Below are 16945 nucleotides of genomic sequence, written 5' to 3'. Positions count from 1 at the left end.
TCCCATAGATCCGTGGAGCCGCTGTCGGACCGGATGGTAGCAGAGAAGCACCAACAGTGGGGGCACGACTATAGGGGCATTACTACTGGGGGGAATTACTATAGGAGACACTACTACTGGGGGCACAACTATAGGGGGCATTACTACTAGGGGTCATGACTATAGGGGGCATTACTACTGGGGGGGCATTACTACTGGGGGCACTACTAATGGGGGCACTACTATAGGGGAGATTACTACTGGGAAGCATTACTAATGGGGGATTACTACTGGGGAGCATTACTATTGGGGGAACTACTATAGGGGGCATTACTACTGGGGGAACTACTATATGGGGCATTACTAATGGGGGATTACTCCTGGGGAACATTACTAATGGGGCCATTACTACTGGGGGCACTACTATAGGGGGCATTACTACTATGGGCACTACTATAGGGGGCACTGCATGGGGGGCACCACTACTGGGGCCATTGTGTAAGGGGCACCACTGCTGTGGGCATTGTATAAGGGGCACTACTACTGTGGGCCTTGTGTATAAGGGACACTAATTTGGGCATTGTGTAAAAGGGGCACCATTGTGTGTCATAACATGAATAAGGGACTACTGTGTGGTGTAATTTGAATTGGGGATAATGTATTATATAGATAATTACTGTGTGTGGCATAATGTATTATACAGGTTATTACTGTGTATAGCATAATGTGTTATACAGGTCATTACTGCGTGTGGCATAATGTGTTATAAAGGCCATTACTGTGTGTCGCATAATGTGTTATAAAGGGCATTACTGTGTGTGGCATAATGTGTTATAAAGGCCATTACTGTGTGTCGCATAATGTGTTATAAAGGCCATTACTGTGTGTCGCATAATGTGTTATAAAGGGCATTACTGCGTGTGGCATAATGTGTTGTAAAGGCCATTACCATGTGTTATAAAGGGCATTACTGCGTGTGGCATAATGTGTTATAAAGGCCATTACTGTGTAAGAAATACTGTGTAAGGCGCTTTATGCGCATGGCAATTATTCGCCATGAGGGAAGAGCTTGGGGGAAGCCCAGCACCTCCGTAAGTGCTGGGCACGCCCCACAGTGTGATGAATTGAGGAGTTCCGCAAGGACACGCCCCTTTCCGGAAAGGGAGCAGAGGGCCGCCATCTAAAAAAAAATTATTTCTTTCCTCTTCTTTTTTAAATGGGCGTGCAACTGGGAACTTTAGCCCTGAGCTCCACAATGTCTAGAACCGGCCCTGCCAAAGATGACGGGTGTGGAATTATCCTAGAGGAGTGTGAGTAGTGGAATGAGTGGTCAGTTTACTATATATATTTAACTTTTGCAGCTCGCTGGTGTGAACCATGTGATCAGTTGATGTGATGAGTAGCGCAGTAGTAGGTTTATGTGTGGTAACCTAAATAGGTAGTCTTTGCAATAAGTTTAAGATTCTAGGGGTATATCTACGTAGGTGCGTGTTTATAGAAGTGGACGTGTTGCCCAGAGCATCCAATCAATCAGATTCTACTTATCATTTATCTAACATCCTCTACAAGATAATAGCTAGAATCTGATTGGTTGCTATTATGGTCTCCTAGAACCTGGGTATACCACCTATGTAAGAGTGCCCTTAGAAACACACACACACACACACACATATATATATATATATATATATATATATATATATATATATATATATATATATATAAGCAAATTCCAATGTATGGAAACATTGCCTGTCTGTTGTTTTTGTCATACTTACAGTATTTCTCCTGTATGAAATGTAGCACCCTGTGGGGAGTGTCATTGTGTAAGCATTTGTATATACTTTGATGCAATATAGTGAACAAAAATGTGTTTATTCTCTGCACCAAGAAAAAGCATGTAGGGACTGGAGGGAGGTTATAAAAGCCCAGCTGCTGGACCAATGGTGAGTCAGCTGCAGGTGGCTGAGTTTGCTGTTTCGGCAGTTACAGGGAGTCCTGAGGTAATGGTGAGGACGGAGCAGGAGCTGCGCTACGGGCACCGCCTGTGACTGCTGACAGGTAGGACCGGAGCACCAGGGGGAAGAGTCAGGTCAGAAGGAATTACTACAGACCAGCTTTATAACTGTGCAGAGTAATCTGACCTACTGAGAGAACACCTCAGCTCTCCCCACTACAGTGTCCCTGTATACTCTGCATTAACTGCACTCAGGGGTTTATCTATAATGGGTGCAAGGTGTGCGGTGCACGCGGGCCCCTGGGTCCAGGGGGTCCCGCACCGCACACCCTGCACCCATATTATCTAATAGTTACCTCTCCGAGATCCCGCGTTTCTCAGCCCTGCACAAAACGCCGGAAATTGACCACCGCGGCCATTTTTCTGGTGTTTTGCGCATACGCAGTGAGGAAATCGCCAGGAAAATGGCGGCCGCATCAGTTCTCTGGCAACCTGCGCATGCGCAGTAGGCTCTGGGCACAGACTAGTTCCCAGAGTTTACTGATGCTGCGGTCGGCGGTCAGACGTGTCAGTCTGCTGCTGGCCACCGGGGAGAGAGGAGGGGGCCCTGGACGGGGAATGCACACGGACCCCTTCCTCTCTTAATACGCCCCTGGCTGCACTCCTGCATAGATCCACTGTGGTGTGGCCAGAAGCAGCTATATTCCATGATATAAGCAACTTTGTAGCTCTACACAGAATTAGACAGTGAGAACTATTTGTTTTACCTCAGAAGAGGCACACAGCCTGCAGAACAGGGTATTCATCCCATTTACCCACCAAACCAAAATTGTAATAATACTTCAGCTGCACCCCGGATGGTTTAAGACAACTTTAAATTACCTACATACAATAAACCATCACTAATCCCAAGCAGAGGATAAATAATACTTTTCACGCTATCTTCAGTATGAGAAACAAAGCCTAATTCACCAGGATATTTACTGATCACTCATTCATTGCCTCATCTATTAGCGATAGAGTGATCAGCCTTAACCTGTATGGAACTATATATATGCATATATATGAACCATATGTTCTACTAATTCAATTAAAAAGTAAAAGAACTTCTAAAGCGATTACTTAAATTATTTTACGAAGGAAACAGCAGTTTTACTTTGACATTTCATTGGCCACCATACAAAGGATTAGAACTGCTCAAATAGGGATGTAGTTAATAGACCAGCGGTCACAATGCCGCCGGTCTAAATCCCGACACTACCTGCCCGACACGGGATTTAAGATAGACGTCGAAATACTGACGCCCATCTTCATCCCGATGCCGGAAGACTGACCCCCGCCATCCCGATCGTCGTATGCCGGGTAAGTATAACACTTAGCCCGGGGATGGGGGGGACTTAGTGTTAGGCACCCCCCCCGGGGAAGGGGGGTTAGGGTCAGGCACCACCGGGGGGGAAGTTAGGGTTAGACACCCCCCTGGGAGGGTTACGGTGCGGGGAGGGTTAGGTTTCGGCATCCCTGGGGGGAGGTAAGGGTTAGACAGTAGGGGGGAGGTTAGGGTTAGCACCCCTAAGGGAGGGTTAGGTGGGAATAGGGAAGGGTTAGGATACTTACCACCGAGCGTCGGAATCTCCTACTGTCGGCCTTCCACTGTCGGGATTTGAACCGGTGGCTGTTGAGCCGTCGGTATTTCAATCCCATTCCGCACAAAAAAACTGAAATGTCCTGAAGTGTTACATCATTTAGAGTTCTGTAAAATTAACTTTTTCCATCCCAACAGCCTAGTTCCTGAAAAATAATATATATTCTTTGTGGTTGGAGAACAATATATATATTTATATGTGAAAATAATGCTTTCTGGAGTTTATGTGTTCTGAAAAACTGTACTTGTAACTGTGATTATTTAGACTGAACTAAAGAGGTAGTTTTCTTTTCATAAAGAAAATGTTTCTTTATGAAAAGAAAACTACCTCTTTAGTTCAGTCTAAATAATCACAGTTACAAGTACAGTTGTTAACAATGGGTGAATTACTTGTCACTGGATCAATCCGCCTTACCTCTCTGAAGTATCCAGAGGAAAAAGAGAACCAACACAGGGTGCATCGATCCATCCCTACCCAGTAAGGTATAGTAACATCTCATCTTACTCTTTACACCACATGGCAGTGTATCACATTATCACCTGCATTTTAGTAAATATACCCCATTCAGTCTAGCCAGGAGATCTTGCACTATTTGCTAAAAGTGAAGGGACATTAGTCAAAAATAGTGAGCCATACTTGTTCTCAACAGTCACTTCAAAATGTTTTGTCTTATTTTGTCACCAATTACATGTATTATTCTCTCACAGATTTCTGTATTGATGGTGTATGGTTTGGAACGGCCTCCATTTTGATTTTGGGTTCAAAGGTTGATTGTAAGGTTGCAGGATTTTAAGCAGATTGTGAAGGGATATCTGTGGAGAGAATAGGATAAGCAGAACCTCATCTGCAAAAAAAAAAGGCAGTTTATAATCCTTTGATACTATTACTGTGCTTATAATGTCTGGCAAACTCCTGACCTGACTTACACATATCTAAATATACACCTTTGAAGGTCAGGTGCAAGGTTCTGAGTTGATGATGATGATGGCTGTATCGTTACCCCTGAAGCATCTAAGTGCTATATTTAGTTATACTCATATAAGGATACTTGAAAATCATAACACCCTCATACACAGAAATGTAATTGTGGAGATGCATTCATTTTTGTATGGACTTATTTATTTGAATTTGGGAGGGGGGCAAAATATTTGTTTTCGTCTGTCAAAGACAACTGGTGCAAGCAAACAGCATCACTGAGCCATTCATAGGAATGTTTAATGTTTTATCATCAATAAAATAAACATGATCCTGCACAAATCTGGAAATTGATTGAATTGCCTGTGATTTATACGGGTTTCCATTACTCAAAGGGAGGGGATGACATTGCCGAGAATGTGTTTGCCAAGGGACGCAGAAAAATAGCAAATTTATGTCCTTGGCCGATATAGTGGAATAAACTAGTATATATATTTTTTAACTAGTCAGATGGGGATACAAAATGACCATTGAATGACTTATTATATACACATTCTAAATTAAATCTATAAGTAAAAATCAAGTTACTGTAATGTCATGCACCGATGTATAGATGATTACTGTAACGAAGATGACAATATTCTATGACCCATGCCAACCAACCAACAAATAGCACTGACGGATCTCATTTACACTAGTAAAAACAAATATCTGTTTGGATCCTGTAGGGCTCACAACACCATAATTTTAATTTTGTGAACGTCAAACAGGGAGTGACATGTCAGGATGGGACATTGCTTTGGGTAAAAGAGAGCATAGCTTTGCAGATCACAGAGGGACACGACATGAACAGATCTTAACAGGATACATTTTTCTAATTTAAAACATAGGTCCCCATTTATCAACGAAGCATAACCCCTTTAGTGTTCGCTAAAGGGGTTATGTCCTTGTTTCTGGATTTAACAAACAGCGGTAATCTAAGATTACCGCTGTTTGTCACAGCCAATGTGGTCCCCATTTACGGCAATGGGGACCTGACGCTGCCTTTGCGTCTGCCATCAGCCCAGTGGAGGACCTTGCAGAGAAGGCCTTCGCTAGACCTCGTCAGAGTGGAAAGTATTGGTAAATACCAGTGGATTTTTGGTTTGTATCACAGTGATACTAAATGGAAAATTCTGCTGGTATTTGGCTTCGTTGATAAATGGGGACCATAATCAGTTGTGGCTGTGAGTTATTTCAAATATGCATCCCATCAACCCATCCTGATTTCAGGGGACTGTCTTGCCATCCCACAATTAGTGTGTTCATCTAGATTTGTAGTAGATTATGAGGTACTTCCATAAAAACACAGCAACACCCCCCATAACATCGGCCAATGTCGGATAGGCCCGTGTACTGGAGGGGGCACTCTTCAGCAGATCCTGAGGAGGAGGGTCTGATTACTCAGACTTGCTGCCTCATCTGCTCTGTCGAGGCCAGTAATTCTGCATCAGAAGACATTGGTCCCCTGGCACTCCTAGACAACGAGGATGTCACGCCCTTGCTTTCTGGAATGCTGGCCAGCGCTGCCCCCCTCCCCGCCCCCAAATGGCTGCAGCCTGTTAACCAGACTGCGACTTAGGGAGCACGGCGAGCTATTTTACAGAACCTGTTCTGCACATTCCACTGGGTTTGTGTACATCTCTGAATCAGACCCTTAGTACCCACTCTCTGAGCCCCTGGCACTTTCAGGCCTGTTTTATAAATGACCTCCATTTTTCCCTAGTTTGCACTGGTGTGGGGGATATACTCCTGGGAGAAACTCTGCTATGTTATTTTTGTGTTTGTATCTTTATAGTACATTAACATAGTTCAGAAAAAGGGTATGTATACGGCCTAGATTTTATGTTTCAATCATATTATGGCAATCAATGCTCTGAAATATGAATTAATATACACACACATAATAGTGCACAAGCAAAGATCAATCAATATAATATGGATGGCAGGTAATCATTTGAAACATATTAGATTACAGTGACATTACAACTAAATCAAATTAAGATTACAACTACATTACAACTAAATCGCAGCTGTACATAAATGGAAAATACGTAAAGAACAGCATGGTTTATCGTAGGAAATGCTTTAACCTTTTATTTAAAGAAAACAATATTGATTTAACCGTGATATATTTGTTTACATTGCTATAAAATATTACTAAGAGGAGACAGAAAAATAACAAAGCACATTTCCCTCCTCTTTCTGTTGTAATCTAGCATCTGGTGCCGAATTGCCTGAACCTTTCAGGAAATGCTAACAAACAAAGATGAACTGCTAATAGATCCCAAATGATATACTCAACAAAAACATGACATTACAACCTTAATCAGCTTTGTATTCTAATGATTCATACTATATAGGTAATGTAAACATGGAGTTTCTTACGTGTGCATTGTATAATTTACTGACTTACATCCTGCATAATTGGGGTCTGCTGCTGTGTGAGCTGACATACTGCACCATTCAATATATTTATGATTATTTATTGTGAAATAATTTTTCTTACTTCATAATGCAAATAAAATTAATTTATGTGTATTGTGAGCATTGACATATTTTTTAACTTCTACAGATTTGTATGTGCAATTTGCTATATTTTACAGAGTAACTTAGAACTACCCTTGCCACCATTTTATATCCATCGTGAACATCGAGGTGGCTTTGTGAGCCAAATCCTAAAGACACACACCATGCTGCGCAACGTCGTGAATTATGTTGTCACACAGTGGATTTGGTGCTTAATAACGAGAATGCTATATCAGAACCCCAGACTACCCACTTCACTTGGAGAAGGGTCAGGATCCAGAAGTTGGTCTACTCATTCGTCGGTGCTCTCCTCTGAACCTCATGCTCCTAATGCTGGGTACACACGAGCGATATATCGTGAGTGCATCTGTGGATGTATACACCTGAAATGTCTGTGAAGTACTTCGTTCACAGACATATCAGATCAGTCCTGCAGCATTGCCGATGGCGAAAATTTTGGAAGATATATCGATTCATCTGCATGTGTGCATGGGCGACCAGCCGACCACACTTACACTTGCTGCAGGGACCGCCGACACTGGCATCTCAACTGGGCGGGCAAATTTAAATGCTCAGTTGTGATGTCAGCCCTGACACATCGAGCAGCAGATTGGTAAATGTGTATAGCTTACAAATCATCCGCTTGGACGGGGATCGGTCTGCTGACCGTTCGGCATCCTAGTGTGTACCCAACATAAGACACTGGGCTGGGTACGCCATTGGGCTGTAACATCATAGCCAATCCAGTGTAACACTGATATAGAGGAGCAGCAGCTGATAGCTTCACATGTAATAAGCTAACTGGGGTTGGGTACGGGATCCCAGAAGTCAGAATACCGACAGCGGAATCCTGACAAAAGTAGGTAAGTGACCTAACCCTCCCCTCCCGCAGCCTATCCCTAACCCCCCCCTGGCAGCCTAACCCTCCACGACCACAGCCTAACCCTCCCCCTAGTGCCTAACTCTAAACTCTCCCCCTTACCCTAATACTTACAGTCGGGGTGCCGGCAATCGGAATCCCGACCGCCGTTATGGTGACTACATCTCGCTAGGTGCCGGTGCATTAAAACCCCTGGTTAAATTACATTATGTCGCTCAGTCAATGTTACAGGTGCTCTCTATGTGGTAAATTTACTAAGATGGGAGTTCTATTTAAGAAGTGATGTTGCCCATAGCAACCAATCAGATTTATACTTCTCATTTATCTAGCACCTTCTAGAACATAATACCTGCAATCTGATTGGTTGCTATGGGCAACATCACTTCTTAATAGAACTCCCATCTTAGTAAATTTACCCCTATGTGACTTCCTAGATTCGCCTAATGTTGTAGTCTGTCCTTGGTTATAACACTGAAATGATATTTATTTTAATTATTTTTGCATAATCATGTTCTTAAGACAACTTCTTTCCTGCAAATAGTGTATTTTTATTAATTTACATTCATGCATGCCCTTACCTGCATCACCATTATTTAGGAAATACTGTAGTAGCCCTTTTAAGCATAGTGACAATTCTGTCTCAGGGCCTGATTCAGAGCTGAACGCTCTGACCAGAGCGCTCGCTCTGAATCAGGGCCCTCCTACCTTTTTTTGGAGCGTCCATAGCTATAGCGAGCGTCCATGATGATGGTCGTGATGGTCAAGACCATCGCGACCATCGGGCTTGCGACGGAGACCCTGCGGTAGGATCTCGCTGCCGCAAGCCCTGGAGTGATTTTGGCTCTATCAGAGCTAAAATCACTCCCACTGACATCACTAGTGATGTCAGTGGGGCCGGCTTCAGACGGTAGGCGTTCCCGTAGGCACGCCCCCGGCACGCCCACCAAAGGGGGCGTGCTGTCAATCAACATCGACAGCACGCCCCCTTTGGTGCGAGACCTGGAGCGATGGAGAGCCCGTCGCTCGCCAGGTCTCGCGCATGCGCACGACGGAGCTCCCTCCATCGTGCGCATGCGCAATGGGGGAACATCGACCCGCTTGCGAGCGTACTGCCGCTCACGAGCGGGTCTGAATGACCCCCTCAGTCCATAACAAGCCCTACCTAAGTGTGGCTACAAAACTTGGAAGTGCAATACCATGGTTAGTTGTTTTCTTACTATGACATGTTTTGCATAGGTTTCTCACAACTCACTCACTTGCACAGAATAGGGCAGAGGTTCCCAAATGTGGTCCTCAAGGCCGCCGAACAGTTCAGGTTTTAAAGATATCCATGGTTGAGCACAGGTGTTTAAATCAAATTGACTGAGTCACCCGTGGTCAAGCATAGATATCCTTAAAACCTGGACTGTTACGATGCCTTGAGGGCCAAGTTTGGAAGCCTCTGGAATAGAGTATTTAACATTGATTAACTGGATGGTTGATGTTACTTAATAATTTAGCATAGCTACTGTGGAAGCATTGCAAAGTATTGTAATCAAACTAGTAATAGTAAAAATAGTCATACTACTACTCTACTAATATCTTACACAAAATGCAATCATATTAATATACATATAGCACTGCTAATATCTTACACAAAATGCATTAATATTAATATTTGTATACACAAATCTACTACAGCATGTTGGAATGAATTCAGTGATCCATGACTGCGCTATCCAGGTAAGCAGCTCTCATGTTCTGCTGCCATGACCTGATCTGCATCTCATTAGCATGCTGCAACAAGTCTCCCCTGCCTGCCGGGGCCTGGGCGTCACCATTCATGTATATTACCTCCCAATTCATTTACAGGAAGAGTAACAGAGTTACGAAGTGTGTTCACCTTGTGGCTGGAAGAACACCTCAGTATCGTACAAACTACAGTATACACAGAACAATGGCTGCTGAAACAGCAACACACAGCAGGACTGGCTTCTGCACATGAAGGTAATCATTTGAATATTACTGACTGACATATTGCATAACAAGTCCCAGTGGTGAGATAGAAAGTATAAAAGTATTATGGTGTAAAACTAGGGCTTATAGAAAATGAAGTAGTCTAAAGCCAATTATTATTGTTAATCTTCATAAACTTTATTAGTGTGAGCTCATAGGTGGTGGTTGGTGTTTAGAGTGATACAGATACAGCCGAATGCCCCTGGGACAGGCTGACTCTCTTACATTGGGAACACAGGAACTCCTGTCACTGGCTTTGTCCCCAAAGGAAACCCATATGGGCTTACTGAGATGTCACAGCCAGATTGGGAACAGGGTTTTTTTTATTACCAACAAAAAGTTGTGAAAGATTTTACAAATATACTACCATGACCTACATACCTACGCTGCTGACTGATGTTTGTAATACAAAAGCCAGTTGTATTTCAGATGTGACAGATAACAGGCTACAAGTGCGGAGATCTTATGTATATACTAGCATAGTATTTAGGCTCTAGTGCTTGCTGAGTAATATACTACATTGCAGCACTTGTTTTAATCAGTTTTTGGCAGATGATTGTTGAAGCAGCATTGCCCTTATCATTATCTCCATAGACAACTAGATGCTTTTTGTTCTGATTCTGGGGTTTCCTAAGATCATACAGATGTATAGAAAACCATCCGGTTTTATTGAATGTGTGTGATACAAGTACAGCAATCACAGAATTGTCAGTCAGTACTATTGGGTCTATTCATAGAGCAGAGAAAAGCCCTGTTTTGCAATAAACTGGGCTTTTCTCTTCTTAGTGCTATTCACAAAGCGGGTTTCCGTGGAGAAGTTACCAACTTCCCCAGCGGCACCCCTTCCCCGTGGCTGAATCTCATCACCATACTTTAGTATGGTGAGTGCAATTCATAAAAGAACGGAAGACTTTGCTTTCTGTTCGGCTGCTGTGTTCAGATTCTCCATCTTAGGATAGCATAATCTGAACTTCAGTGTGAAACGGGCAGGGAAGTAGGTCACTTCCTTGTCTTCTGCTTGTCACCCGTTCCTGCCCTGCACCTTGATATCCCAGCAGCCTCCTGTGAGTTCAACCGCAGGCGCATGTGCAGTAAGGACCTGCCTTCTTCACCGCCACGCTTCTCACACTGGACCACAGCTGAAGATAGTACCGCCGGAGTAATGGATACCCAATCATATCGCCGGAAAGGTAGGTATACATGAATTGCTACTTAACACAGCTATATATCACATAGCACCGATGCAATATATAGTGAAAACTTGCAATTCCACTGTAATTTTCTTCATGAATAGACCCCTATGTAATCAAGGAGGTTTACAGGTGTGAACTCGTGCGCTGTTGCTCAAGTTGCGGCAAATAGCCCCTCTCGGTGCAGCAGATCCTGTGTGGCTCGGCTGCACTGAACGTCTTTCTCGTTCAAAATGTGCATCTTTTTCTTATTAATAAAACAACTGGGAGTGATAAAACGACATTGCTAACTTCCATTGATCAATTGGAGGCGTAACATCTGTGAGCGACGGAGTCTGAATCTGTGTAGGAAGTGCTATGATGTAGCGGGCGCAGCTTTTTCTCACGCCAAGGTCAATGGAGCTTCATTTGTACATGTTTAAAACTAATTCCTGCACAATTGAAGTCACAGCCCAGTATCTGTATTACACTGTGAGTAGTGTTTTGCTGCATCTGCAATGTAAATACATTATGCTACTCCTCTCTGGGTGTCTCTGTAGCACTGGGTGTCTCACGCCATATAGTGTATAGACGCTCGGTGTATGAAGACACATCGGTTAGTGCTTCTGAAGTTATCACTGAAATTTAGCGTTAACCTTAAATCCTATATTATATGAGACTTTACCATGAATTAGGTAATGTAGCCTAGCTTAATTCAGGTAGAGTAATTGTTACATTTAGCAACAGAAAAATATCCTCTGGAGGGAGTGGGTCAGGTTGATGTCTGTGCAGTCTGGATGTTGTGGTCCATTCTTTCATCCAAGATATAGGGGGTATTAAATTGGGGGCGGGGTTTAGCAAGGTATCTTAAACCTTGCACCCAATTGTAGAATGCCACGGGTATGTGCGCTCCCAATACCCGCAGTATTAAATTTTTTAAAAATGCACACTGGGTTTTCAGCACTGAAAACCCTGCGTTGCGAGAAAAAGAAAAAACCCTAATTACCGGTCTGGTGGTCTCCACGGCTCTCGGTCATCTCCCCTCCATCTTTGCACTGGGGAGGGAGCTGCAGGGAGGACAGGGGGCTGCTTGGAGGGGAGGTAGCTTCTTCAAGATGTAGTTCTCCCTGCTGCTGCCTCTGGGGGGGCGTACACACACGGGGGTCACACAGACACTCACATACACACACAATCACTTACACACTCCCACATACATACACATACTCACACATTACTACTCACACAGCATACTTACACACACAATTGCTGCAGGAGACCTGGTCCCGGAGGGAGAAGACACCGCTTTGGATGCTGAGTATTTACTGACTAAGCTAATTGGAAACTTCCACTTCCTAATTAGTCATTAGGAAGGGTGCCGCTGTGGTCCAAGAGCATTTCCCGACCATTTGTCTTAAAAATATGGATTTTTAAAAAAATTGGTCATACACCTCCCGGTGCTCAAAAAATTAAAATCCCCGCAGGTGCAGGATTTGCTATTCTCGCACCTAATACAAAGATTTACAGCAGAAATTCTCTAAGGGAAAGCTCAGTTATACCACTTTCACACCAAAATCCTGTGTCAAATCCGGGACACTGAACACTGTTTCAACTCGTGTTACAGCTCTTCATACCTCTCTCACATTGTACCTTGGACCCTGATTATTCCCAGGTTGACCCCTTTCACACTGCATCTGTGCCAGCCAGTGAATTGTGTGAGTCATTAGAAGTGGACGTTTAGTTACAGGCTCACAAAGATGAGTCATGAAAAGTGTGTGTCAGCGCTCCTGGACCGCCAATGAGTTACTTTTACTGTAAATGGGATTGAATAATCTGGTCACGCCGATTACACTGAAGTCTACCCAGGTTAGTGACCTGGGACGGATCTGGGATGCACGATCTGGGTTGAGCCTTTGACACAGACAGGACCCTTGTCCCGCTGGCTTGCCCCAACAATTACCCGGGTTATCCGCTCAGTGTGAAAGGGGTATAAGTGGTTAACAGACCATGATTTATGGATATCCTTATTTTAGCACCGGTGGAGTGATCAGTCCTCGAAATGTGTCCTGTGTGTTTTTGCCCTTTGGGTTCTTTAGTTTTCTCCCTTACAAGAAGTCTCCATAGTGAATCAGGCCCAATCATCTTCAGCTAATGAGGCTAAGCTCTAAAAGTCTTGGTAACTTGGCCCAGAGTGTGTAGTAGGTATGATGACATGCGTCAGGATTTTGACACCTGTCATTAGTACCTTGCTGGGATTAGACAGTCTGGAAGCCGGCGGTCGGCATTTAGACCATCGGTTTGCTGACTACATCCCGGCCCAGACAGCTGTCCCCATTGCAAATAATGGGAACTGCGGTATCCTGTGTCAGTTTTCCTGACACATTACATATCTCTGATATGTGCTGCAATAGGCATTTCTTAAATAACAGCTATACTTAAGTTATGCAAATGCTTTTAAAGAGGGAAACACTTAATATATACGCAAATTAACATGTAGTCATAGTAGACTAGTAAAAAAAAAAAAGTAATTGTATACAAATAGATTTACATACATTTACTGAAGATAGTAATTAGGTGACTATGACGTAGGTTAACCAGATCAGCCAATTAGTTAATGTTTATGCCTCATGCCTAAATATTTTCCTCTCCCTGTCAAACTCTCCACCTCTCTACAAATCTTAAAACTGACTCCAAAGACCTACAACTTCATCTTAGCCCTCCAGCCCTCATCCTAACCTGCTGCTCCATGTTCCTTTTTCACTGTCTACCCCATCTATTTGTCTGCCCCTCCCCTTTAGATAGTAAGCTCTCAGGAGCAGGGTCCTGTACCCTTCATGTGCTTCTCATTCCCTTACATCTACTCCTAACCCCCACAAGGGCACTTAACTCTTGGTTGCTTACGCCCTGCTGCGTGGTGAGTGTTATGATCGCTAATTCAGCAATGTTTATAAACCATGTCCTTGTCGCTGTTTTCTCGTTCGCTCATTTGTTCATATACTTTGTAAAGGCGCTGCGGAACTCTTGTAACGCCATATAATTTAAGGATGGTAATAATAATGATGATGTATGTACACTAATTATAATACAGCCATGTATCTTGTGTAATTCATTTGTGTACAAATTTACATGGCTGATTTAGTAACTATACTAATAATACGGACGGAAACAATCTCCACAACATTGTAAAGCATTAATAAAATAAAAAGTATTGACCATATACTGTAATGAGCTTTTCATAGCTAAATATAAGTTATAAACGTACCGAAATTAATGAATGACGGACTCTTGTAACTCTGAATAATGACATGTAGTAAATAAGATGCTGATAAGGCAGCACAGCGGTTAGCATTGCTGACTCATAGCGTTAGAGTCAAGGTTTTGTTTCCAACACGGTATACAATAGGTGTGGGGTTTGTATGTTTTCTCTAGGTTTGCGTACTTTTCCACCGGGTGCTTCAGTTTTTGGCCATTCTCCAGAGGACATACTACTAAGTTAATTGGCTGCTGACAAAATTAGGCCTAACCCCAGTGTAGATGTTTAATAGGGAGTATTGGCCCTCATTCAGAGCCGTACGCTCTGAGCAGAGCGCACGCTCTGAATGAGGGCCGCCCTCCATAAAAATGGAGCGTCCTCCTGGACGCTCGTATAGCTGTGGGTCACCACCCACAGCCTATACGAGCGTGCAGTTTGATGGCCGCGATGGTCGTGACCATCGCGACCATCGAAACTGCGAGCCGGAGCCTGCGGTTGAGGTTTTCAACCGCAAGCCCCGGAGTGATTTTGGCTCTATCAGAGCCAAAATCACTCCCACTGACATCACTAGTGATGTCAGTGGGCCGGCTTCTGACGGGAGGCGTTCCCGTGGGAACGCCCCCGTCAGGGAGGCACGCCCCCGGCACGCCCACCAAAGGGGGCGTGCTGTCAATCAACATCGACAGCACGCCCCCTTTGATCAGACACAACGAGCGAAGGACTTTCCTTCGCTCGTCGCGTCTGGCGCATGCGCACGACGGAGCTCCCTCCGTCGTGCGCATGCTCAGTGCAGACCATCGACCCACTTGCGAGCGGACAGCCGCTTGCGAGTGGGTCTGAATCAGGGCCATAGATTGTAAGCTCCACTGGGGCAGGGTGAATATACTGCTTGTATTACTATGACATTTCATTCTATTACACATTCTCCATACCACCACTGCTAAATTTCTACTACGATTACTTTGCTTTGTATATATACATATAATATTTATTTATTGTATATTTTTAAATAACTCCTATTAGTCTTTTGTATTCTTATTATGATTATTATTATTATTGTTGGTAAGATGAATAATAATGACTGCAAGTTTGCACCTACTATGAGATTAGAAAATCCTTAAAACAGGTTCGGCCTTAGTGTCTAAATGACAAGAAACCAGAGCTTGTTGTGGCACGTCAAGAAATGCACAACGGGAAACATTCGATACAGCGTGTTAGCTATTGGTGCTGCATGTATATTTCTACCTTAGCTCAATCGGGATCTTTTTTTTTTTTTTTTGTTAGCTTGTGCTATCCTAAAAAAGCATCACTATGAAGCACCCCCACATCATTACTAGGAAAACTGTACTGTTTGTTGAATGCACCTCACTGGATTAGTTCACTTTGTAGGATGTAACGGTGGCTCAGAGACAGATTTAAGAAATGTTTAATTTCACCAATCCTTATTTCATAATGTAATAGAGAGAATGGCATACTGTATGACAGATATGTATAATTGGCCTTAATTTGCTTATGTTATATGGATGCCTGACTGCCTGTTATGCAACTGAATATGTAAAATGTGTGGACGGGTATTGGGTTGGGATAGGAGGTGCATTTTAGCTCAACTTTAAATCAGTGTTAAAATAAAGCTGCCAAGGGGCAGATACGTCTCTCCGCACCTCCTGCTCGTTTGGTCACCTATAAAAATCTCTCTTTGCTAAAAGCGTGGACCGTGGGTGGACCGGACCCTATCACAGCAGGTAAGCAGCAGCATCGTGCACCCTCCCATACAGCATCTTACTGTTTGTCAGGCACCAGGTAAGCTAGGGGAAGGCTGTGGCGCTTCAATGCTTGCTTCCAGTACAGGGTGGTCCGGGGTCAAGATGGAGGGGGGAGAAATGTTGCTAGGCGAATCGCCTGAGAAATATAGCGTGGGAAGAATACTGAACAATCTCACCCCCATACTGACTTTGCTGTGACTGAACGTGCACATTTTCCTTCTAAAATGCTTGAAGCACAAATAGTAACTATCCCTAAAGCCATTAAAGACCCGGGAGACAGTAATGGAGCATACACACGGTCAGATTTTCTTTCAGATCTGTACAATAACTATTTTAAAAATCATTCAATCATTCATATCTGAAGGAAAATCTGACATATCTGACATGTTTGTCAGATGAACGATGCGCGTTCCCGTTTGTCAGATAACGATATCTGACATCTGATGTGTTTGCAGTAAGATTTGGACGATTCCATTCATTTTAATACAGGAAAAAATCGTTCAAATTGTTGGTAAATCGTTTAAATCGTTCATCTGACATATCTGACCGTGTGTATGCACCATAAGAACTACAGGCTGTTAGCTTTATTAAATACTGATATAAAAACGTATGCAAAACTCATTGTCAATAGGCTTAGCCTCCTTATCCCACAATTGATTCATACAGATCAGGGTGACTTTGTAATAGATAGCCAGGCATCTGATAATTCCTGCATTATGTGCAGCTGTATCACGCACCAAGGAAGGTCTTAAGTTGGTACACTCTTGTCGATATATTGTTTGTTGGGAAGACGAATTATATATTGCTAGTGTGTACACCCATTATG

At 43.4% G+C, this 16945-nt stretch overlaps 1 protein-coding gene across 4 annotated transcripts in view; it reads left to right on the top strand.

Annotated features, from left to right (window-relative positions):
* Positions 1–1994: 1994 nt before the first annotated feature.
* The window catches only part of LNX1 (ligand of numb-protein X 1), a 224961-nt gene continuing 210010 nt past the window's right edge, over positions 1995–16945 (top strand). For 2 of the 4 annotated variants that reach the window (XM_088475266.1, XM_088475262.1), the window contains exon 1: positions 9339–9928. The gene's annotated coding sequence lies outside the window, so the exon portion shown is untranslated. Of the gene's footprint in view, positions 2072–9338; positions 9929–16945 lie in introns of those variants that run through there. The other 2 variants (XM_088475264.1, XM_088475265.1) reach the window with 2 other exon arrangements.

The sequence above is a fragment of the Taudactylus pleione genome, unplaced genomic scaffold (assembly GCF_031769625.1).
Source record: "Taudactylus pleione unplaced genomic scaffold, aTauple2 ptg000169l, whole genome shotgun sequence".
Lineage (NCBI taxonomy): Eukaryota > Metazoa > Chordata > Amphibia > Anura > Myobatrachidae > Taudactylus > Taudactylus pleione.
This window is presented reverse-complemented; position numbering and strand designations above follow the sequence as displayed.